Genomic DNA, 25,697 nt, shown 5'->3' on the forward strand with positions numbered 1-25,697 from the left:
GGGCTTCGGGAAGAAAATTCCTCTGAAATAATATTGTCTGAGCACCCATGGGAGGTCACTTTGGGCACTAAGGAGAACCATCAAGATCACAACGTACTCTCATGGAATATCGAGGGGTTGGCAGGAAAGGTTACAGACCTCATATGGGTGCAGTTTGTCAGCAAATATTCATTAATCTGTCTTCAAGAGACGTGGGTTGTCAACTGCAATATTGCACTGGAAGGGTATAGTAATCAGCAGTAGAGCTATGGGAGGTCTGGCAATTTTTGCATTGTTGGCCTTAAGATGTAGTATCAGGGTTATTCCCCTAGACAATAGAAACATGCAGGTCATCTCCCTGGGCCAAAAAGATAGCACTCTCCATGTGATACATTTTTATAATGCTATCCACAAAAAAGATGGTTGTGGGATTGCTGAGTTGAACACTTATGTTAAACAAGGCTGTGGTTCTCACATGAAGAATTTGCTCATCGTAGGAGATTTCAATGTCCATCCATGTGGCGACCCTAAGTCAAATGCCCTGGAGACATTGGGTTGTCCACTGATATCGGGACTTCACTTTGAGCATACCAAACAGGGTAACGCCCTCAATGATATGCTTGATGAGCAAGACTTATCCTCTGCACTGAGTTTTGCCCCACCACTCAGCAAACAAAGGGAACCAACGTTTAAGGGCAGAGGCCATGGATCTTTTATAGATCACATATTACTATCTAGAACCATCTTACCTCTCCTTCAGGGTTTTTCTATTATTCCAAGCGCACATAGCGACCATAACCCTGTCTGTGTGACTATAGGAGGGAGTATCATGAAGAAAAAGGGCAAAGCACAAGGTAGTAATAACTTACAACCCATTGATGGAGGGCGGCGGATTAAATGGAGTCAAGTAATCCCGTCCCTCTTTCATGATACACTTAAGGTTGATTGCGAGGCAGAATGTTCCTGTTGCCTTAACAATGAATCCTTAGCCACAGGAATTCTAAAATCCTTTTAAGGGATTGCATTTAAAGTGGGAGGCATGTTACTTGCCCAAGGGAGATCTAGTATGTTTAGCGAACCAAAATGGTTCTGTCGCCTATGTTCAAAAGCTGCAAGAGAACTCAAGGCAGGTTTGAAAACAACACCCAGGGATAGATCCTCGATTAGCATCCTTCGAAAAAATCACAAAAATGTCTTGGCTAAACGCAAGGTGGAAATGAAAGAAGTATTATGGAGGGAGCTCTTAGATCCTGTGACACTATCTAGTAGCTCTAGATTTTGGAGCACCATTAATCGATCACCTTTTTAGCGGAAGGGGTCAGAGAAGTGGGCTCCAATATCACAGAAGATGAATGGGTGTCCCATTTTGTTAGTATATTTAAAAACACGTCTACCCCGTCAGATTTACCTGATAAGATTACAGGCATGGAAGTAGTGGTGTTTTCTGTTAACGAAATAGAGGAGGGTATTAATAACCTTACAAATAAAAAGGCCCCAGGCCCGGATGGTATCCCCCCGGACCTTTTTAATCCTATTTCTGGTCTTGGATCCTGACCGCAGTGGGTAATGCTGCAGCCAAGGAAGGTTGCCCAGCATCCTGGGGAGTTTCAACAATCGTACCAGTTCACAAAAAAGGGGATCGTAACTGTACGATGAATTACAGGCCAATCTCTCTGATTGACTCAGTCGAAAGGTTATAGGGGGAGTCATTTTAAAGATGTTGTGTACATGGGCGGAGGAGAACAAGATCATCTCGGATATCCAGTATGGGTTCCGCCCAGGTCACTCGATCATGGCTCAGTGCCTAAATCTCTACTTGATCTTACGAAAGTACACCATCGCTCGCCCGGGACCATCTATATGGCCTTCATGGACCTTTCATCCGCGTTTGATTGTGTCAACCGGAGAAATTTGTGGCAGTCCATGGGGGCCATGGGAGTTGAGCGAAGTTTGGTGGACTTTCTGAGGGATCTTCATAGAGATACTAAGGCCAATATCAGATACACCACTGACTTGAAGGTATCCAGGAATTTTGACATTGAAAGGGGGGTTCGGCAGGGGTGCATATTAGCCCCATTCCTTTTTAACCTTTATATTAACGATCTAGAAGGTTCATTGCTGGATACAGGGGCCGATTATCCATATGTGGGACGGCGAGGACTGCCCGTCCTATATGCGGACGACGCAGTCCTCTTGGCCCGCACCCCAATAGGGCTACAAACCCTACTTGATGCATTCCATGGTTTTATGGCTAAGCGAGATCTGTCCATAAATAACACCAAATCTTATGTGATGCAGGTAGGTCCGCGTCCCAATAGACAGTACCCTTTTGTGGTGAACGGAGTCAGGGTGCCAAATTGTATAACTTTTTCCTATCTGGGTGTCCTTCTAGATCACAAGCTCAATTGGGTCGCACTTTTAAATAAAAAAGGGGTGAGGCCAGTAGGGCAAATTCTGCGTTATTTGGATTTGCAGCCAAAATGGGTAATCGACCTGTGGCAGCTATGCTAAAAGTTTATCGGGCCAAATGCTTATCTATAGCTAGATATGGGAGTGACCTATGGGGATACTCTGGCCTCGATGGTCTTCAGGTAATAGAAAGTAATTTTTTAAACAATTATTGAGCGTCCCAAAGGGGACTGCGAACCTGTCAGTACATGAAGAAACCTGTATGCCTTATTTAAGTGACACCTTGGCCCTGCGGCCCCTTACTTTTTGGTTACAATGTTGGCTCAATAAGCATCTGGGTTTAACACATAACCTTTTAAAAGAGGTTTTAGGCCTAGACCACATGATCAACATCCCATGGATTAAATATTTAAAAACTTGTTTTCGTGAGATGGGACGTTTGGACTTGTTTTTAAAACCTGAAGGTATTACCAGAAAGGATGTGGCGCTCGTAAAGCACTCCTTTATTCTAACTAAAAAAATTGAAAGAGAGGAGAAAGAACTGTTGAAGCCTAGCATGCGGGTACATCTGATGCTTAAATCCTCCCCAGATATGGAACCATATCTATCATCGCCGCTACCAGCTTACGAGCGTTTTTTATTAATCCGGTTTAGACTAAACCTTTTGCATATTTTTTTAGCAGTACCAAGGGGCAGTTACAAAGGGAAAGTGTTAGCACCCTGTGGCTGCGACAATAAGTCTCCTCAGGATTTGCTTCACTATACGTTCTTCTGTAAATACTATGAAATGCTCAGGACTTTATATTTAAAACCTATTTTTAAAAAGTTAAACTTTGTGCAAGTACGTCCAGCTCTTTTTTATTTGCAATTACTAAAACCTGACTGTACCCCTTTTGTGGCCGGATTTCTGAAATGTACAATGAAATACAGAAAATGTCTGGATTTTTAAATGGATATAGTGTTTTTATGGTTTTATTCTTTATTTATTATGATCAAATGGCCATCTAAGATCCCCTCTTTACCATGTTAATGCCGTTATTAGATTACCACTACTGTTTTTAACCTGGGGAACGCGTACACTGTGTTCTTAACTTTTGATTGTATTGTATTTTGTAATGTGCAACTTTTATGGTTTCTTATAAAGTAAACCGAATAAAGTACTTTAAAATTGAAATTGAATTAACTACTGCCAGACATAATCCACCCAGACCAAGCAGGTTTTATAAAAGGCAGGCAAACCTACGACAACATTCGACGGACGTTCCACCTGATTGAGAAGGCGTCCAAACTACTATACAGGCAGTGAGAGAAGGGCTAGATGCCAAAAAGGCCTTCGACAGGGTGGCCTGGGCATTCCTTTTTACCACTCTTAAGCGCTTTGGCTTTGCAGATAAATGTATCAATATGCTCAGAGCCAATTTTGCTGAGCCCCACTCTCAACTCCAGGTTAACAGTACATTGTCTGACTTTTTCCCCCTTACTAGAGGGACGAGACAAGGGTGTCCGCTGTCGCCTTTACTGTTTGCCCTGAGTATTGAGCCACTCGCAATGTATATAGGGGAGAACCCCGAGATAAAGGGGCTTTTCCCTTTGGAGGGGACGATCACAAACTATCACTCTTTGCAGATAATATCCTTTTATATCTAACCAAACCATTGTTCTCTCTCCCGGCATTACAATTAGAATTGACTATATTTTAACAAGTAGCGGGTTTCATAATTAATGTTGACTAATCCTTTATCCTTAACCTTACATTACCAATACCTGAGGTAGAGACATTGAAGAATGGGCGAAGATTTCTCTTCAATATTTGGGAGTACAGTTGACCCCGACCGTAGAGGGTCTTTATAAGGCCTATTTCCCTCGTCTCCTCCACCAACTCCAGGGTGAACTTAGCCGATGGAAGCAATGTTCATTTCCTGGCTAGGCTGCATACACGTAATCAAAATGACGGTGCTCCCAAAATTCTTATATCTTTTCCAATCGCTGCCTACACAACTTGACATGGATCTCTTCCCTAAATTGCGGTCCCTAATTACCCACTTTGTCTGGCATGGCGGACGAGCACACTTACCGTTTCACATGTTTCGATGACCAAGAGGCAAGGGAGGTGTAGGACTACCCGACCTTGGCCTCTACTACAAGGCCGCGCAACTCCAGATAGCGACGGAATGGTCCAAACGGGCATCGGAAAAACATTGGTTATATATGGATAGGGCCATCGCCGGGAGGTTGATATGGGATTTATTATGGAAACCCAAAAAGGAAAGGCCAGCCAATGCTTATATTAGCACCCTCACACGCACCATTTCAAGGGTTTGGGACTCCATTTCTGGGGGAGCTGAATGGACTACATTTTCCTCACCACACACGCCAATACACTTCAACCCGGCATTTCCACCAGCTCTTAATGAGGGGCCCTTTGATGTTTGGAAGGAGGGAGGATGCCTCATGTTACAAGATCTATTTCACAACTATGATATCTTAACCTTTGAGACTTGCGAGAGAGAACTTCACTTAGGCCCCGAGAAACACTATCACTACCTTCAACTCAAGCATTGGGATCTCACACCTCAGATCCATGAAGTTGCCACACGAGAGAAGACTCAATTTAAAACATTCGTTCAAAAGGCTATCTTTATGAAGGGGGCAATCTCTTTTCTATATAAGATTCTACTTACTTCCACCCCCTCACCGAGACCGAGATATATGGCAATGTGAGAAGGAATAACTCAGAGAGACATAACCGAAGGGTAAAGTGCTGGGGTGTGGTCAGACACAGCTAAATTCAGCCACTCTCTGGAACTGCGGGAGGCTCACCTGAAAACCATGATGGATTGATACCTTTACCCAACCAAGCTTAAAAGAATATTCCCAAACACATCTGATATGTGCTGGTGGGGCTGTGGTCTTCTTGGCGACTCCAACACAGTTGGTGGGACTGCCCTGTTCTTAGACCCTTCTGGGAGGAGGTACTAGCCCATATCAAAACTATATTGGCTATCCCACACCAACTACTATTGAGGGGGTGCCTCTGGGCATCAGGGACCCATCTCTGACACACCAGACCAAGGCGGGCAAAGCCATTCTATGGTCCTACTTGATCGAGGCAAAATCGCCATTGCAGTGGCTTGGAAGAAGACAGTGGCCCCACCCTTTTGATGTGGCAAGTGCGGCTCTGGAGAATACTCTGTCTAGAGAGAGTTGCGAATATCTTCGGAGATGACTACAAAAATTTTGAATATTAATGGGATCCTCTAGTTTCCTATCTGACTCAGGGACTACCCCTTGCAGTGTGCCTGCCCTTCACCAGAGATATGCATCTCTTTCAGTTCTAGTTCATAGATCACCAACACTACAACAATGCTCTACGGGGCACACCCGCTGGCTCCCTGGAGAAGATAGACACCACCCATAGGGAAGTGTGTATCTTCGCTCCAAACTGACCTACAAGTCCAATACAATGCACACTTGACACCACCACCATTCTCTTTTCTTTTGGTTATAGGGGGAGGGAGAGGGTTTTCTTTATTTAGGGGTGTGTTACCCTCCACGTTGGCAGGGTTTAATTTGCTAATGGTCACAAGCAGAAAGGTGGCCTAAATGTTTACGCTAATGGTATAGGCTACACGTTGTGCCGTTAAACTATCAGAAACAATGTCTACACTGTCACACCTCCGTCAAGGAAGGGTACAGGGTGTTGTGCTATGTGATACAGCCACCAACTCTAGTCCGTGTTGGAGAAATATGATAATTCTGAAGATGTTGACGAATCTCTTGAATGACCCTGTAACTACGAATTAGCCGCATGAAAGCAATATCTGAAGATCTTTGTAAAATGTATTATCTTGCTTGTTTGTTATTACTGAGCAAACAAAATTTTATAAATATAAATTTGAAAAAAAATAGGAGGGACAGTGAAATTTAAAAAATGTTCCCCTAGATTACATTTAAATGCTAGTGCCTTTTTGTCCTGCATGCTAATCAATGCATCAAGTTGCACTTGTATCTGGCATGAAAAGCTTTATTACCATGTTCGGCACCTTAAACGAGAAATTCTGAATAGCGTGCTCAGCACTGAAAGTTTGCATTACTGTCTTTGTTTTACGGTCATCGGAAAATTCTCCCTTGACTTCAGATAGCTGCAATGTTTTTGCTTCAGTTTCAAAGCATGATCTCCATTGAAGTCCTTTATGTGTATACTAGCAGCCCGTCCCGATGTTGTCCGGGTATGAATTGCTGCCGGCCAGTAGTATATTGTTTTGTAGGATTTCGTTTTGATAGCATTTCTTATCTGTGACAGGTCTGTGAAACGCTCCGATTCACAGTGCACTGCTGATGCACTTAAGAGTGCACGTTCAGTAGTGTGTGAACTCGAGTTTCCCTACTTTATTTTTCCTTGCAATATTATATAGCGCGAACTCCACAACATGGCATGAGCACAATTTACATTACAGAAGAACACATTAATTTGTGGTAGGCACCGGGAGACAAAGCGATTTGCCTGGAATCACAGGATGTTGAGCTGATGCCGAGATTCGAACGTAGCTCCCCAGTTCTAAAGTTCGCAATTCTAGAACTTGTGGCGGAGGTGTGTCTAAAAGTGCATGTCGGCGCTGGCCATCAATAAGAGAGACCTGTGCATTTTTCAAATGGGTGGTGAAAAAATATGAGTATGTTGCTGGAGATGTGGGACGCCGTGCCACCAATGTACTTACCGGGGGAGGGTAAACACACATTATTCCGCAACTTTCTTTCCGCATACCATCACTCCACATACTTTCATTACGAAAGTACCATGACTCCGCAATGCCATTATAACGCATGGCATTACATTTTATATGGTTTTACCACGCATACATTTACAACGAAATTCGTTGTAAATGCATGAATGGTAAAAGCATGTTTTTTTTATGTTTGGATAAGGTAAGTATGGGTATAGGGGTATATGTTTTGGGGTACTGAGGTATATGTTTTGGGGTGTTTGGGTATTTTAAGGGTTCAGATATAGTTTTGGGTTATGGGGTACAGGGGTAGTTTTAGGGTTTAGGGATAGGTATGGGTTTTAGGGTACAGGGGTATTTTTAGGGTTCAGGGCTAGGTTTGGGTTTTGGGGTATAGGGGTATTTTTAGGGTTCAGGGGTCAGTATGGGTTTTGGGGTACAGGGGTATTTTAAGGGTTCAGGGCTAGGTTTGGGTTTTGGGGTACAGGAGTATTTTTAGGGTTCAGGGCTAGATGTGGGTTTTGGGGCACAGGGGTATTTTAGGGTTCAGGGGTAGGTTTGGGTTTTGGGGTACAGGGTTATTTTTAGGGTTCAGGGCTAGGTTTGGGTTTTGGGGTACAGGGGTATTTTTAGGGTTCAGGGGTGGGTTTGGGTTTTGGGGTACATGGGTATTTTAAGGGTTCAGGGCAAGGTTTGGGTTTTGGGGTACAGGGGTATTTTAGGGTTCAGGGGTGGGTTTGGGGTGCAGTGGTATTTTTAGGGTTCAGGGCTAGGTTTGGGTTTTGGGGTACAGGGGTATTTTTAGGGTTCAGGGGTAGGTTTTGGTTTTGAGGTACAGGGGTATTTATAGCGTTCAGGGCTAGGTTTGGGTTTTGGGGTACAGGGGTATTTTTAGGGTTTAGGGATAGGTTTTGGTTTTGGGGTACAGGGTATATTTATAGGGTTAAGATGGGTTAGTGTTTAAGGGTGTTGGGGTATTTTAAGGAGTAAGGGTGGGTTATGATTATGGTGTTCAGGGGTATTTAAAGGGAGCAGGGTGGAATTAGCACACAATATGAGACAATGCATGAAGGGCGGAACGTACCACACGCCCCCAGCGTTTGTCACGCTCCCAGCACAACGCAGACAAGCCCACAAGGGACTACTTTGCTGGCACGGTTCTTTTACCTTTTAAATGTATATGGTGGGCGTCTGCATAGCCTATGTCCTTCTGCAGCAACTGCCCTTTCCAACGCTGTATTGGGTGTTGTGATTGGTGCTGTGGTTCCTGAGATTACCCACCTCAAAGGTTTGGGTTCTCTCTTTATTATATTAGTATAGATATATATAAGTCTATGCCTTACCTCTCCTTAGCTGGCTCTGTGCACATTGGGGTGCTGCGGCATCCACTTGTGTCTGATTCTGTGTCACAAAAATATTTTTCTCTTTGGTAATAAGTACTTGCAGGCTACTGACTTGCAAGTGAGCAGATTGTATGACAAGTACTTGGACTGCCTGCGCCAGTGCTAGCTTAAAATCAGTTCTGTCAAGCACACACATCGGGAGGTCAAAACACATTTCTAGCTGGAACTAGTGGCTCTGCTTGCAAGATTAATTCCAAAGGTAACAACTTTGGAGTGAACACCTTTTTGTATCCGATCTCCTCCCCACCAAGGTTGGTATGCAATTGTGCCTACATCTCGGTCAACCACAAACTGGTGTTTTCAATTACACATTTCTATTTCTAGTAGCACGTGCCTTAAAAAAATGTGACAATGATGTCTCTCCTACTCCTCATCTGATGTTAATTATCTTTGTGATGTTATATTTATTAAATTTTTCTCTTTTTTTATACTGTTTTGGAAATGTTGCTGCTGTTTTCTTGCGTTTAGAACTGTTGTTACGCTTGAACTTAACGCACATTTGAGTACACCATAGCTACCAGTTCAGTCGAGTTTCCTTGAGACTCGTGCTGAGACATAACCAGTGCTTCTTCAGAAAGTTGGTAAGGCCCCCGCCCCCTCCCCCCGCCCCCAAATTAATACCCAACTTTCCGACTCCCTCCTATTTTCAAATACCAACTTCCCCTGAGAGGCGCATCACTCCACCGACCTCGGAAGGCAGCATCCCGGCTGGAACCATCGCTGTTGCATTATCATTCACCGAAAGCTCGGCCGTGCTTGCCTAGCAACCAGCCCGGCCGCGTGCCAGAGGGAGATTGAAAATAATCAATCTCATTACAGCGCCGAGTATGCAGGCTACGAGCAATTTCAGAAAGTGCACTCTATGTCCATACACGCAGACTGCCTGTTTATTATTTCATCTTTAATGCAATAAAAACCGCAGAAAATCGATAGGTTGTCAAGCAGTTCGTTTGTTGTAATTGTCTATTTTGGAGAATAACCTGTTGGAATAAGTTTCCTGGGTTTGCAAAGATTGTTCTGTAATCACGGCGTACACCGCGTGCCTGGCAGCGGCAATTTGTCAAGTGAAGGCTGGAGATTGGAGAGTACACCCATTAACTGATTAAACAATAAAACGCATCTATAGATACAGGTAGCGTTATTGAATGGAAGCGGACACGTTCTGGAAACACGTTGAGATCAATACCAGGATGAGACAGGTAGTAATGGTGTTTATGGTAACATTTGTCTTCCTTTCAGGTGGCCTGTAAGCAGCTGAGGCGCGAGCTAGCCAATCTACTCAGCAATAATATAAATTAATTACAGTCCGGTGCCGCATGCATGTCTAAATTACATAGACTTTAAAAAGGGGTGCACTGAGTTAATGAAGGAAACTGGAGGCCGTAATTGGCCCTGTTCGTTCACAAAACAAACAGCTAACTCTGCCAAAAGATATCTTTTACCTTACTGGAGAACGTTCAAAGCATGTCTTGTCCAGGAATCCTATAAGCAATCTCTCCTATCAGCGCTGCCCCGTCTTTACCTATGATCTATAAAAACACGGAATCCTGGTGACGCACGTGCTGTGACCAGGATCTTTGTGGAATAAACTGACAAATTAAAATCGTATACTTCTAAGTATGTTGCTTAAGAACCTCTTTGTCGAAGTGCATCTTGAACACTCGCACTGCACCCTGAAGCGGCCTCAAGGCGGCCCTTCGTGGCGCTAAATGCACTAAAAATGTAAACATATCCCAAAAACGATGTATATACATATATTTCTACTTCACGGGACTGAAATAGAAGGTTTCTAGCCTCCTTAGCATCCAGTGCAATCCATGTTTTCAGGATTAGCCATGTGACTGTGACTTACAATAGGGCAATATTTATGAAGGAAATTGAGCTTTTCTTTAATGAAAAAAATGGTATGAAGGAATAAGTGTGAGAAACTGTGAAGAGAATTTATTGGAGATACCAAAAGAATCACAAAGTACCTGAAAAGTCGCTAGAGAATTATTAAGAAGAAGATGACTATAAGTAAGGATTCCTTTATCAATCCATTCCTTCCAAAAAAGGGCACGGTTACGAAATTTAAGAGATTTATTGTACCACAATGGGGTATTCAAGTGAAGAGTAGAGGACGAGGAAAAGGAGCGGACTTATGTATTGCTATTGCTTTTCAAATCATTACTACCAATTGGAAAGATACCAAGAATGTCGAATATGCTGCATGGTGGAATTTAATTTGTCATCACCATAGATTAGATCGTGCCTGTGCCTCTTCTACCTCCCTTCTGATTAAACGTGATTTATTATGGTCCCCTTTAACAGATTACCTATCCAGATGTGCCATTTAGCTTCATATTCATTTGTCTGCTATATGATGTTTTTTTTTTTTACATACTATTAATATAATTATATTATGTATTAGCTTTATTATTGCTCTATTATTGATGTTTCTTTCCCATCCCTTTCCTCCTTCCCCTCTCTCTCTTTTCCTTCTTCTTTCTTTTCCCTCCCCAAAATTCTAAAATTTATAAAAGCATTTTCCCTTGGTATATTCTTTACCTCTTTGAGGTTTTTATTTATACACGCAAGGTTTACTTTTGTTTCTTCTTATACTGTATTTTATCTTTTTGCAGTTGTACTGATGTTTTACATTGTCTTTATTTACTCAATAAAGCTTTTGAAACTTAAAAAAAAAATGGTATGTACACAGTTTAGAGATTGCAAAACACATATAAAGGCAAACCATTATTAGTATCAGTTTAAATAACTCTGTGAAAGTTAGCAATGTACGTCGTGATAATCAATATAATGTAGGCCATTGCTTAAATTAGTAGTATGCACAACTAAGTTTACTTCTCATCAAGGGCCTACTGTTCATTAATTAGATCACAAAAGATAATGGGGTATATGTACAAGAAATGGTGCTCCGCTGTTTCGCTGCAAAAATTAGACCACTGCGATGCGACATTACCAGCCAGGGTGACCAGCCAGAGTCCCAGGGGAAGAGGAAGTGAAAGTTCAGTCAGGAGAATGAGATCTTGATTGTGGAAGTGACTAAGCACCAACACCAGCTCTTTGTCAGCTCCAAAGTGTCATTGGAGAAGAAAAGGACCGTATGGCAGTCCATAGTGAACACTGTGAACAGAGTTGTTGAAGTCATGCGGACAGTAAGGGATTGTACGAAACGCTGGCACAATGCCAAGTGTAAAACTAAGGAGAAACAGCCATCCAATCTACAGGTAGCATTTCAGACTGGAGGTGGTAGTCCAGCATCCCAGAAAGTGCTGTATCCCTTGGAGGAGCAGGTGTCCCTTTCATCTGTGAGGAGTCAGTGCTTGAAGTTGAGGGAGAGGACAGTGTTGACTATGACCAACTACAACACCAATAGCATAAGTCCCAACAAGGGGCAATGGGGGGGACATTTAATGTTGTGCGGTCTAGGCAGCTGTGTCCCAGCGCTCTGATGCACTGTCGGTAGGACAAACAGTAGTCACCTGACTCATCTAGGTTCAAACATGACATCAATGGAAGGCTCATAGGCATTTTGATCATATGTCGGCATAGAGCAGTGTTGCAAGCCTTCTAGCTGGGATATTCTACCTCATAACGAAAGGGCAGTAATGTGCAGTTTCTACAACATACGGTGCATTCCTGTATTAATTGTCTACGCTGGTGCACAAACAGCAGATGTACACCAAAGCTGGCACCCCTGCACCATGGTGCAGAGGTACCTGGGTTGGTACAAGCCAGATGAATGTGCACCAGCAGAAAGGAAAGAACTAGGATGCGTTGCATTGTCCTAAACACAGTGCAACCCTGCACTTTCCTATTCACACAGCTTGGTGCAGCAAGATGCTTAAGTGTGCTGCACCACATGTCTATGAAAGATGCCACTCTGACTCCTCTGGGCCCATCCATATTAACCTAGACTCCAAACCACTAGCAAACAATTGGTATCTCACAGGAGAAACAACATACCTGAGGGGTGGGGGATATATGGCCATGGATAGTAGCTACAAACAGGGAAATTTTAAGGCTCAAGTCCATATTTCCATATAATAAACTGCATGGTAGGTAGCTGTCCTGGCATGCAGGCTCAGAGCACACAGATGTCAGCTGCAATGTTAGGGACTACATGAATTTCTCTCATTTATATATACATATATATGACTTGCTGAGCGGGTGAATGCAAGTTATGTACAGCAGCGGACTATCGGGCATATTTAAAGTCAAAAGGTGCAGGATGTCGATGTTAACAAATCAGTAGCACAGAGTGGCATAATTTCATGAATGCACGGATGGGACATATATTACAGAAATATGTACCACACTTGTGCGCACTCCTGTGCTGCTGCAAAAAGAATGCAAAAGACACACAGATGATGGACGGAATGCAGAGCAAATCAAATATTCACCCCCAGTCAATAGATCTGGGATACATCTATCGTTCTTTTGCTCACCATGCCACCCCAGCTTGGACCCAGCCATAAGCCAATCAGTCTTGAACCTGTGTCTCATGGGAACAGCCAGCCCGAACTGCCAAGCCAGATCCTCCCTGGACGGGAAACAAGCATCCTGGGACCGTTTTTGGGGCATCACCCCTCATCAGTCAGGCTAACTTGAATCCAGTGACACAGTGAGCCCAAAACCCATGTCTGGGCATACCCAGCACACTTAAAGGGAGAGAAAACAAAAGACACACAGATGATGGAAGGAATGCAGAGCAAATCAAACATTCCGCCCCAGTCAATAGATCTGGATTAAATCCATCATTCTTTTGCTCACCATGCCACTCCAGTTTGGACCCAGTCATATGTAAATCAGTCTTGACCCTGTGCCTCATAGGAACAGTCCAGCCCAAACTGCCAAGCCAGGTCCTTCCCGGACTGGGAACACGTATCCTGGGACTGGTTTCGCCCCTCATCAGACAGGCTAGCTTGAATCCAGTGACACAGTGAGCCCAGGACCCATGTCTGGGCATACCCAGCGTACTTAGGGTGAGAAAACAAAAGACACACAGATGATGGATGGAATTTAGAGCAACTCAAACATTCACACCCAGTAAATAGATCTGGGTCAAATCCATCATTCTTTTGCTTAACATGCCACCCCAGTGTGGACCCAGCCATATGCAAATCCGTCTTGACCCTATGCCTCATGGGAACAGTCCAGCCCAAAATGCCAAGCCAGGTACTCCATGGACCGGAAACAAGCATCCTAGGACCAGTTTCAGGATATCACCCCTCATCTGCCAGGCTTTCTTCAATCCAGTGACACAGTGAGCCTGGGACCCTCTTCTGGACATACCCAGCGCAATTAGGGTGAGAAAACAAAAGACAGACAGATGATGGACGGAATGCAGAGCAAATCAAACATTCACCCCAGTCGATAGATCTGGGTGAAATCCATCATACTTCTGCTCACCATGCCACGCCAGTTTGGACCCAATCATATGCAAATCAGTCTGGACCCCGTGCCTCATTGGAACAGTGCAGCCCGAACTGCCAAGCCCGGTCCTCCCTGGACCGGATCCCAGCATCCTGGGACCGGTTTTTGGGCATCACCCCTCATCAGCCAGCTTAGCTTGAATCCAGTGACACAGTGTGCCAGGGACCCACGTCTGGCATACCCTGTGCACTTAGGGTGAGAAATCAAAAGACACATAGATGACGGACAGAATGCAGAGCAAACCAAACATTCACTCCCAATGAATAGATCTGGGTTAAGTCCATTGCTTCTTTTGCTCACCATGCCAACTCCATGCCGCTGCAAAAAGAACAGTTTTGTGCCAATGCAGGCATCCCTGCGACATGGCACAATGGTGTTTGTGTTGGTGCTTTGCTATCATTATCGGTGCCATTGCAAGGGAAAACACAAAGTGCACCCTATCCTTGTGAATACAGTGCTGTCCTTTGTTTGTGGTACGACGCAGGGTCGCACAGCTAAATTGCTAGCACTCCTGTGTTGTGCCATTTCTATGTGAACATGTCCCTCGGTAGATACATGTCACAATTCTCAGCACTACTACGATCAGGGATGCTGCATGACACATGTCATTGCATAACAGTCTGCCATGTCAGCTCATTGAAGACAGCCACGCATAATGTAGGTGCTGTAGGCACATGAAAGTCAATGTATGATCAAGGTCCCAGCAATGTGTGGCAGTAATGTTGGCTGCCAGGACCAAATTTGGAACAGCCAAAGAGGGCAGGTACACATACTAGTTAATGGGTCTGATGAAAATGATGTGTGACACACTGCAGAAAACCAACTCAGGTCATGAGGAAATGGAATAAACATCAGTGATTGGAATCTGATTACTGTGACAGGGCCCATCTTCTCTGAGTAGGAACATAGTGGTAATGCTGAGATCCAGTCATCTGAAAGGGAAGTACAGTGCTATTTGCAATCCATACCCTAGTGTATCAGTTCTTCTATGCAAAAATGAGGAACAGAAAGTGTCATGTGAGGCACTTTGGTGGTCAACTGTTTTAACCATATCAACATGTAGGAGACATCACCAATAGCAATTCCACATCTTCTTGCAGACGATGAACCCTTAACTCCTGGCAAGCACCCTGTCCCGGACATCAGTGATCATGGCGATGATGACAACCTACCAACCATTGACCAGGACACCCTACAAAAGCTCCTTGTTAGACCTGGGTCAACCAGTCTACATAGGGTAGCCTGGCACAGAGGGGGTAAGACTAAACTCCGAGGCAATTTGTGTTAAGCTTGCATTACACTGGGTGCAGTAACTCAGCGCCCATCCACCAAAAAGTAAGACTCTACACCAGTTTAGAAAAATACGGTCAGTTTTATAAAACTCTCTTCAGTTTCGCTTTGTTTTATACCAGATTTCTTCAATTCAGTGCAACAAATAATTCTTCAATCATGTATTGACATTTAAAAGGTTTCACATCGCATCTCTTGTTATCTCTTCTTATTCAAGAGGAAGGGTTATACCTCCCTGTTTCAGAATTAATACCACAGTACAAATGCGGAGGACATTCAGAATAGAGCTCTCCTAAGAGGAACTGATTCATACATTACCCTCGTGTATACAGGGTCAACAAAGGCTAGAGATTACAGTTGCCTAGCACCTTTTCCCCTTTTCCTCTTTTGCCACTAGCTCACTCAGCTGCACATCTAGAAGAAAACAGGCAGGTTATTCACACATTTCCCTTTTTCCACATGAGATATTTTACTCTTGCAGAGGATGACCTGTCTACCATACGAACATTTCTGTGCTCGGTATATTCAACATAAGGGTATTCCCTCATCTCTGCTTTAGCCCTTTGGTCCCGCACTCCAGTAATTGCACAGCCTAACTGAAACTCTCCCACTCTTCAAGTACGGCAGTTCCAGGATTGATTAGGTCGAATTCCTATGGAATGCTGAATACGTTGCTGTTGAACCGTTCTTCAGCACCTCAGGCATGAATGTCACGGCTTAAGTTCCCAGCTCGTCACCCACTAAAGCCAAGGTCCGATCGTTCTTGCTTCCACCCTCTCCCCGAGTAAACTCCCGGCTTACTTCAGTACTGGCGTGTGGTCACTCGAGTTCTAGGCAGCCCCCGGTCTGTGTTTTTGAACCTGGAGAAGCTCCGCTGAGGGTTGGTTTCTCTTGCCTTCTTCCTCTCACGAAGCGGGGTTCAGGCGTTCTTCTCTCTGTGATCCGGCAGCGGCGTGTGAACGAACTTCCGCAGACCTTCCCTCGCTGGCTCCGCCCGTGATAAGCTCCGCCTTCGGCCAGCCTCCTCCAGCTCTGGTTCACCTTCTCCGTCGCTGCCGCTGGCTCCCTGCTCCAAGCCTCCGCCTTCGTCCGGCCTCCCTCACTGCTGGTCCACCTTCTCTGACGTCACCTCAGGTTCTCTCCAGGGTTCAACAAGACCCCGCCGGGCCCCGCTACCTCTGTCACAGCGGAAGGAATTCACGCCAGGGTAGGCACCTCCTCGCAGAAGGGTCGTCAGCTGGCTCCAGAATTTCTCTACACGGTGAGTCCTTTTTCCCTCACGCGTCGCGATTACAATAGCTTGGGCTCACAGCGCTGCTGACTAATTCCCCACAACAATTCAAAGGGGCAATTTAGACTTATTGCTGCAATAGATGTCCCTTCAGAGCTAATTCTCTTCAGCTCTCCAGTAGCAACACGGTTAGAGGTCCCAGAAGGATTGAAGTAAAACGGGGGTCTCTAGAAGATAAGAGGTAATTCTGCAAAGGCGGGGATTGGTCAACTCAAGAGGGGTCACGTCAGTACAGAAAAGCAGTCGGCCCACAGGTTGATCGAACCCCTTTATAGTGCGTTATCCTCCTCACTAAGTCGCCTCTCTCCTCGCCAGTTCCACCCCAACCTCTCTCTGGTCACTTCTCACTCCAACAAAATGGCCGCCCTGGGTCTGACCCTTTTATAGACTGGCCCTGAGTTTCAGAATCAGCTGGAAGGTTCTAGAGCCTTCCCAGTGTAGTCCTATGGTGTAAGTCTCTGAGGTAAAAAGAATGTGGCAGTTCCCAGCCACCATTTTGTGACTCTGGTTTCACCATTTCAAGAGGAGGACTAGGCCTCAAAAAGAAAAATATATATATAGGGTCAAGGTAGCACCTAACCCCCTTGGACAATACCAAAAATTTCAGTGAACATAAAAAGGAAAAGCATTAGGAGGCAAAAAGGGGCAAAAAAAACCATGAGGGGGGACCACCCAAAGGGCCTACAGGTCTAACACTCCTTGACTCCATTGGGATACCATTGACCAGGACATGGGGAGAGTCAGCAGCATTGTGGCATCTCCACATACCCTGTCTAACAATTCACAGGCAGCACCTGCCACCCCTCCTTAAACCCTGGTCTTCAAGGACCCAACCATTTCCTTTCAACGTTCTGCGATAGGAGTCCAGTGGGAGTTGGAAGATCAGCTGCGGGTGGGGATAGAGACTGTGGCAGCCACTGTAGAGGGAGTCTGTGGGTGCCTAATTCACAAAAGGGACAACACTACTGCCATCAGAGGCACCTACTCTCTGCTCTGTGGCCTCCAGGCAGTCCCTGACGGACATTTCTGGTGTCATGAGGTAGAGGCATCAACAACTGCACTACCAAAGTGGCACCAGCAATGTGGCCAAAGAGTTAGGGGCATTCAGAGCCATCATGGAGTACATGGAGTAGAAGCAGGACTCCCACATGGCTGCCATAGCTGCCTGCCACCACAAAGTTGCTGCTGTGTTGCAAAGCCAGCAGTTCCTCCTCGCTGCAGTGATGTCTCACATTTTGGCACTGATAAACATTGCTTAAGGCATGGGATCCGTATCTTCAGCTCCTGATGTGTGAGTGCCTCCCTCAGCTGTTACATCTACAACACTACCTTCACCGAAGACACCACACACAAGAGAAGAGAAAGATGTGGAAGGTACCTCTTTCCATCGCACAAGTCTGCGGTAGCATGCATCTGTGCCACATAGCCAGTGTAACCTTAACCCTATGCTGATCTACATGCCAGGGAACATCTGCTGTCACTGTCCTCATTTTGACATCGCCCTGTTCACCTTGACCTTTTGTGGACTGTCTATGTGGTTCATCCTCCCTAATGACATTGTGGTTATCCATTGAGTTGGGTAACAAAAAAAACTCTATTATTCAGCACCAGGACACCTTCTGGGTGTACGTGCGCTTTACAAATACACATGTTATGTTATGTTATCCTCCTGACAAACCATGACATGTTCCCCACATGGACTCTGTCAAGACATCCACTGGCTCTCAGCATCCTTTGGGGTTGTTGTTTATAGCCTTTTGTTGGGAGCCACTTAAAAATTTGCACTTGTAAATAAAAACACTAATATTTACTACCTGTGTGTTGTGTGTCTCTAGGAGTCCGGACCACGTTGACCAGTGCCCATTCTGGGAGGCAACTACAACAACTACTTGCCAAAGGACCACATGACTCGTTGATCCCGGGACAACGCTAGGCTGTGAGAGTGTAACATAAATTACTATGCTTATTTACGTGATGACTAGCAAGTGCTTAATCAATTTTGCTAGTATCAAGTTTAACCGAATGCACGGTCCACCCATGTCTACTGTAAGCATACCACATTGGCCTGACAAGTAAATGCTGCAAGTGTGAGAGGGTCTGGGGCATCCTTCAGTGTATGATTACAAAAAACTAATAATGTGGCAAATTAATGGGGCAAATGATTGAGACTACAACATCTCTCCGAATCCTGTTGCATTAGCAAACCACACATAGACATTGTATGTGAACAGATGAATAGCACAGTGTCAACATTCATGTTTGCCAGATCCACTGCTCAACAATGTTTCATTGTAAGATGCTGTAAAGGTATAGCCAGACAGACAGATTCCTGTCCATAGAAAGGAAAACTACTCACACATGCTGCCAGACACTGCAGACAAAGACTCAGACACATACAAAACCTTACCTGAGCTCACATGCTAACTCACACACACCTGTATGTAGCAAACAATAAAAATGTATGCAAATAGAAAAGTTGAATATGAAAAAAACTATCTACCCTATACTAACTACCTATCCTATCCTACACTATTCTAGCCTATCTACTAAATAAAAAATGATCTTAACTTATCTTACTCTACACATTTAGCACAACATAATAAACCTCAATCCCCCCTTAAGTCATGTCTTCACACGAGGACAACAGGAACTACACATAAACATCAACTACCTACACATATATATTCTTATTCTTACACATATTAATCTAAACAATCATATACTTTTTTGGAATTATTTCATGATTTTTTTTTTATTTCACATCTAAACACATCAACCTCTCACCAACAATTAAACGAAAGGACCCCTACATACTAAATAAAGCGACCCACTCCTAAAATAACCCCTAAAATCACTATCTCTACACTATACCTGTAACTACACTAATCTAAATTAAGCTACAAAAACACTATTGTTTAAAAGAAGCTATATGCCAAGTAAGGGTAAGGGCAGAAATGGCCCTGTGGCTACTGTGGTATATAAATAAATAATACCGGATCTAGGTTTTACTGGACATAGCAATAACAGATAGCTCAATAAATAAGAGTCAAGATTCGAGGTAGTAGGAGTTTGCAGGTTTAATACAGCATAAAGGACAGGAACAGGACAACCTGCACGGGAACAGGATGGCAGCGCTGCCGGGGGCAGGATCAGAATCGGCATAACATTTAATAACAGTGCACAAATATGTATACTAAAACAGTTACATTACAATGAATTACAGTAGGCGGAGCAGTGGGTGTGGTCAATAGCAGTCGCGAAAGATAAGGGTGAAAATGGGTGTAACAGGGGCGTATACATAGACATGTGATGCAAACGTTACAGAATATGTCATAAATGGGGCGGAAACATGGAGGGGGCTACCTAAGGAGCCGGGACCTCTAACCTAATGGTGCGCGCAAACTGACAATAACGTGTTACTAGGAGAAGCTGGGGGCTATGAACTCTGTGCTAGGAGCAGAGACTGAAGTCTGGAGAGTCAGGGCGACATGTACCTAAACAGTATCTAGTATCTGATGTTTAGAGAACATGTTGATAGAATCCAAAAGTTATCGGGGTAAAGGCTAACAGACTCTAAGAATGGTGCATGCATTATTCTACATGTAGTGCGTGATGAAGAATATTAAATGACCATTAAATGCAGTATTTCTCTTACATGGAGACGTAAAGGCTAGACAATGACGGAAACTATTGATGCGATTCAGTAGCTTAGGAATGCAGAGAAGGAGGGCTGGACTGATAACTAGAATCATAACATACTCTTGGCAGACTCAGAGGCAGAGCCAGGCTGAGCCGGGCACTGTGAGGCTAGAAGTAAGTGAAGGGTCGAGGATACAGGTGGGGCTGTATCGCTCCTCAGCGAGGCTCAGGAGACAGGAGCTGAATCTGGTGTCCGGGCCCTTTTGAGGCCTAGAAACGGGGACTTTACAATAAAATAACGTGCACACTGAGAAACGTGGCAACGTAACTTTACATAGGCCTAATACTCATAGTATTCACGAGAACTGGAAACTGGCATACTAGAGATGGACACAACTATAATTACGTCTTTAATCGAACATGGGGAATACATATGCATATTAATCATGCACACATAACATAAGATGGAGGACACGTAGGGACACAGAACATGGCAAAATTTACTTTTCCACATTCCCTCCTTGTCACTACGTTTCAATCAGGAAACATCAATATTCATGATACCATCTATCATTTCATACAGTATCATTTGCTCGTCTCGAATTTTCTTGGAACGGGATTTAGAACGGAACTTGAGACTAGGAATACAAGATGTAGCACAAATGCCGCAAATCGCAGGGCCACATTGTAAACAGAGGCAGCAACTGAATATGATCGCTACTGCAATACCCAGAAATGACAATACTTTCCATCCCCAGGCGGAAATTATATTCCAGAACCAACCGGACCATGTCCAGGTGCCTGGATCTTGGTGTAACATATGGGCAATTTTATGGAGTCTGGTAATAGCTGAATAAACAGACGGCGCGTTATTAGGAATGAAAATGCAGCAACTAGATCCGATGACTCTACAGGCCCCGCCCCTATCGGCCAGTATGACGTCAAGGACGAGACGATTCTGGAGCACGACAATTCTCATAAAGGATTGTTCTTCGGTTAAGTTACCTAGAGCAGAAGTAGTCTCGATCACTACTGCTTCAAGTGTTCTGGTTAATCTACGTATCAGTTTACTATTTACAACAGTACCTAAGTAGGGGAAGACACCTTTATTGATATCTATGTATTGTTCTAGAGCAGTTTCAGTATAATCGACAATCGGGAGATTTCTCTTGTGTCTAGTATGTACTAGGTGGGAATTCCTATGATAGTCAGGTGGGGCTAGAAAAACTGGTGGCAGTAGGAAGGCAATGTAACAGGTTCCCTCCCAATCGAGGGGCAGACGAACATATGCGGTCTGACCACAAACAAAATAAGAATGACGTGAAGCTTTGAAAATAGATTTCCTACTGTCACTATACTTGACAATAGTAGTACAATCACTATGGCCTACATGTACGGAACCATTATTTCGGACACATAATTCACCTTTGACTGGTAGTACTGACATGGCAGGTAAGTCTGGAGTAGAATCAGACTGAACATTCAGGACCATGAAATTCGAAGAATAATTACCCAAATTATAAACTTCATTTTCTAGATCTAACCCTGTTCTGTGGGGAAGACCTTGCTTGTCTGGGAAACATGTACTGTTCAGAAAAGACATATCTGTTGAGGATGACGTTAACGTGGACCATGCTCCACACGAACCGTTATGTGAGAATGGATAAGGAAAGAGTGGCAGAACTCCCTTCGGTGTCTGGAAAGGGGGGAGTCGACCACACACCCAACAATTAGTGGCATTGCTGGTCTGGTGTGAATAATGTAACATGCGGACAAAAGAATTATTACGCATAGCAAGACGATATGAGAGTTCATGAGGAGGCAGATCACTAAACGTGTGCTCTACTGTAACATTAGCAGACTTATTTACATGAGAAACTGAAAAATACAAATAAAATGCATAACTGGTGCAGGAAATTATAATGCTGAAATATAGCAGAAAACATAAAATAATAGTGCAACTTCTAGAGTTCTCACTAACTCTCTCTCTGTGGGGGTCTATTATATACATGTCAGAAACCGGTCTAACCGTTTCACCTAGGCGAGGACTTAGACAATCAAACTGGCTGACTTATTTTACTAGACCTTAGTTTAAGCTTATACTCCTGCTGCGGAGTTTTCTCTAACAGGGAAGGGTTCGTAGCAATGTCTTTTGCGGGACAGTCCTTAAGAATAGTACTTTGGCAGTCTTTAAGATCCTCGGAAATGTTCTTTGAAACAGGTTTCAATCCAAAAAATCTTTTCACATGTGACAGGTGGACCCAGCCCTTCCTGCCTTCCAGCTTGACGGCAGTACGGGTGGCCAGGAGGACCTGTCGGGGTTCCTTCCAGCGAGGCTCCAGCGGACTTGAACGATCAAAATTTCGGACAAGAACCATGGATCCGGGAACGATTTCATGCGGTGCCACCTCGGTATTGTCTGGAAATGCGGCAGCAACCTGTGAACGACAAGAGTTGAGGGCAGACATCAAGGAAGCTAGGTAATCTGTCAGCATATTACTTGAAACATCGGTAATACTTCGAGGTCTAGGTGTACCCCACATATTAGGGGGGCGGCCGAATACGACCTCATAAGGGGACAGACCTGATCTGGAATGTGCGACCATGCGCATATAAAATAAGGCAACTGGCAGAGCTACTAGCCAGTCCACACCTTTCTCTTTACATACTTTTGCAATTCGGATTTTCAGGGTCTGATTATGTCTCTCTACGAGACCGGCTGCTTCTGGATGGCGTACACAATGGAACTTCCACTGGTACCCTAACAACAGGGAGATATGTTTCATGAGCTCAGATGAGAATGGCTGGCCGTTATCAGAATATACGACTCTAGGGAGTCCATAACGGGGGAAGAATTCACGAACCAACTGCTTGGCAGTGGTCGCGGCTGTGTAATCTGGGACTGGATATGCTTCTGTCCACCTGGACAAAGCGCATACAACTACGAGGACATACTTGAAACCTCGACATCGCTCCATCTGAATATAATCCATCTGGAGGACTTCAAAAGGGTGGTCAGGGGGCTGGAATCCACCTTGTTCCACCGGGACACTTTTACCTGGGTTAAACTGGCAACATATCATACAAGTACGGACTTTCTGCTTGGCTGCAGCTCATAAATGCTTGTTGAACCAAATGTTCTGGATACTGTCTAACATAGCTTTTTCTCCTAAATGTGCTGGACTATGTGCGGTATTGATAATGACTTGAACCATAGAGTCGGGGAGAAACCATGTGGCTCTACCCTTCGTTACCCATCCCTGATCTGTCTGGACCCCTCCTTGTTCGGACCATTTCTTGATTTCCTCGGGAGTAGCATGTAACTGGATATCTATGACATCTTGAGTGGGGTCCTTAACTGTCATACAGGTAGTCAGATCTGGAGTGTATGTCGGTGTCTTATTACCTGGAATGTCTGGTGTCTGTGCTGTAAGCTTGGCTGTGCGATCTGCTAGATCATTACCTTGAGAAATAGTGTCAGTAACTTTCGTATGTGCTTTGCATTTCATGATAGCAATGGATGTCGGTAAGTGTATGGCATCTAACAGAGCTTGAATAAGGAGACCATGCTGAATCTTGGTTCCATGAGAAGTCATGAAACCTCTCTCCTGCCAGAGCACTCCAAAGTCGTGTACGACTCCAAATGCGTAACGTGAATCTGTGTAAACATTAACTTTCAGGTTTTTAGCGTGTATGCAGGCTTGCGTCAGAGCAACTAGCTCTGCTGCTTGAGCAGACAGGGTGTCAATACGATGTGTTTCAATAACTTCAGTGTCAGTAGTCACTGCATACGCAGCTACTAGTTCTTCTGTACTTGTTCTCATACATGAACCATCCACATAAAGTGTCAGGTCTGGATATGGTAATGGAATATCTGTCAGATCTTGTCTTGGCTTAGTCATAATATTAACTACTTCCACACAGTCGTGTGTGGCAGGATTCGAATTAACTGATGGTAACAGTGTAGCAGGATTTAGAACGTTGCAGCGTCTGATTTCTATGTGTGGCTGGAACAGTGTCAGTTCATAACCTGTTAAACGTGCAATTGTCAAGTGCTGAGTCTGTGTTCGGTTTAAAAGAACTTCCACGGAGTGTGGAACTTGTACTGTCAAGGAATGTCCTAATACTATGGAATCACTTTGTCTGATAGCTAGTGCTGTGGCTGCAACTGACTTGAGGCACGCAGGCAGAGCCTGGGCTACAGGATCTAATGTGCTCGAAAAATAAGCACAGGGCTTGTATTGTCCTGCTTGATCTTGTGTGAGAACAGATAATGCTGTACCTTCGCGTTCAGTGACAAAAAGCGTAAAAGGCTTACTGTAGTTCGGTGTAGCAAGAACTGGAGCTTGGCATAGAGCTTTCTTTAACTCATTAAAACTAAGTGTATGTTCAGATGTCCAAGGGAGAACAGTCGATACGGCTGCCTCCTGTGTCGTTAACTGTATCAGTGGTTTAGCTAGAAATGCATACTGAGGAATCCATTGTCTGCAGTAAGAAGTAAGGCCGATAAAAGCACGTACCTCCTTCTGGGTCTTGGGCTGAGGAAGACTCGCTATTAACTGGATACGGTCAGGTGTCAACTGCCTACCCCTCTTGGACAGTAAGTGGCCTAAGTAGATCACTTGCTGGACACAGAATTGAAGCTTAGAAGGGGACACCTTGTGCCCCATCTCGGCAAGGAAATACAAGACTGTAAGGGATGCTCGCTCGCAAGCACGTTCAGAACGGGCTGTGATCAGTAGATCATCGACATACTGGAGCAGGGCAGTGTCAGTTGGCATGTGAATATTGTCTAGTTGTCTCTTAAGTGCTTGACTGTAAATACTAGGACTTTCTGTGAAACCTTGAGGAGCTCGTGTGAACATATAGCTCCTTCCATTTAAACAAAATCCGAAAAGAAACTGGCTGTCTGGATGAATGGGGACACTAAAAAATGCGTTCTTGAGGTCTATGACTGAAAAAAATGAGGCTTCAGAATCAATGGCTGTCAATAGGGAAGAGATATCTGGGACAACTGGGTACTGGGGAATAATACATTTATTAAGTTCCCGAAGGTCAATCACTAATCGATATACTGGGGGTGCATTTGGATCAGTACGTTTCATGACTGGAATGATCGGAGAATTACATACATTGGAGTCAGTTTCTACAACTACTCCTTGAGCCATGAGCTCGTCAATAATTTTGGATAAGGCTGCTACAGCCTCAGGTGGCAATCTGTACTGTCTGATTCGTGGTAACACTACACCTGGCTTGAGAGTCACACGATGGGGTGTGATTTGCATATAACCAACATCAGTTGGACCTTGCGCCCATAGATGCTGCGGAACATTAGACAATCTCGGATCAAAATCTCGTAATACATAGTGACCCTTAAAGTCACGTAGAAACAGTCGTATTCCCTCGGGGGAACAGCAAATAACTGCACCTAATTCTTTCAGTGTTTTAATGCCTAATAGATTTTCTGGACATGATTTCGTAAGTAACAGATCAGTAGTGCGGGACAATGGACCTACTTCTAGAGTA

The sequence above is a fragment of the Lissotriton helveticus genome, chromosome 7 (assembly GCF_964261635.1).
Source record: "Lissotriton helveticus chromosome 7, aLisHel1.1, whole genome shotgun sequence".
In the NCBI taxonomy this organism is placed as follows: Eukaryota; Metazoa; Chordata; class Amphibia; order Caudata; family Salamandridae; genus Lissotriton; species Lissotriton helveticus.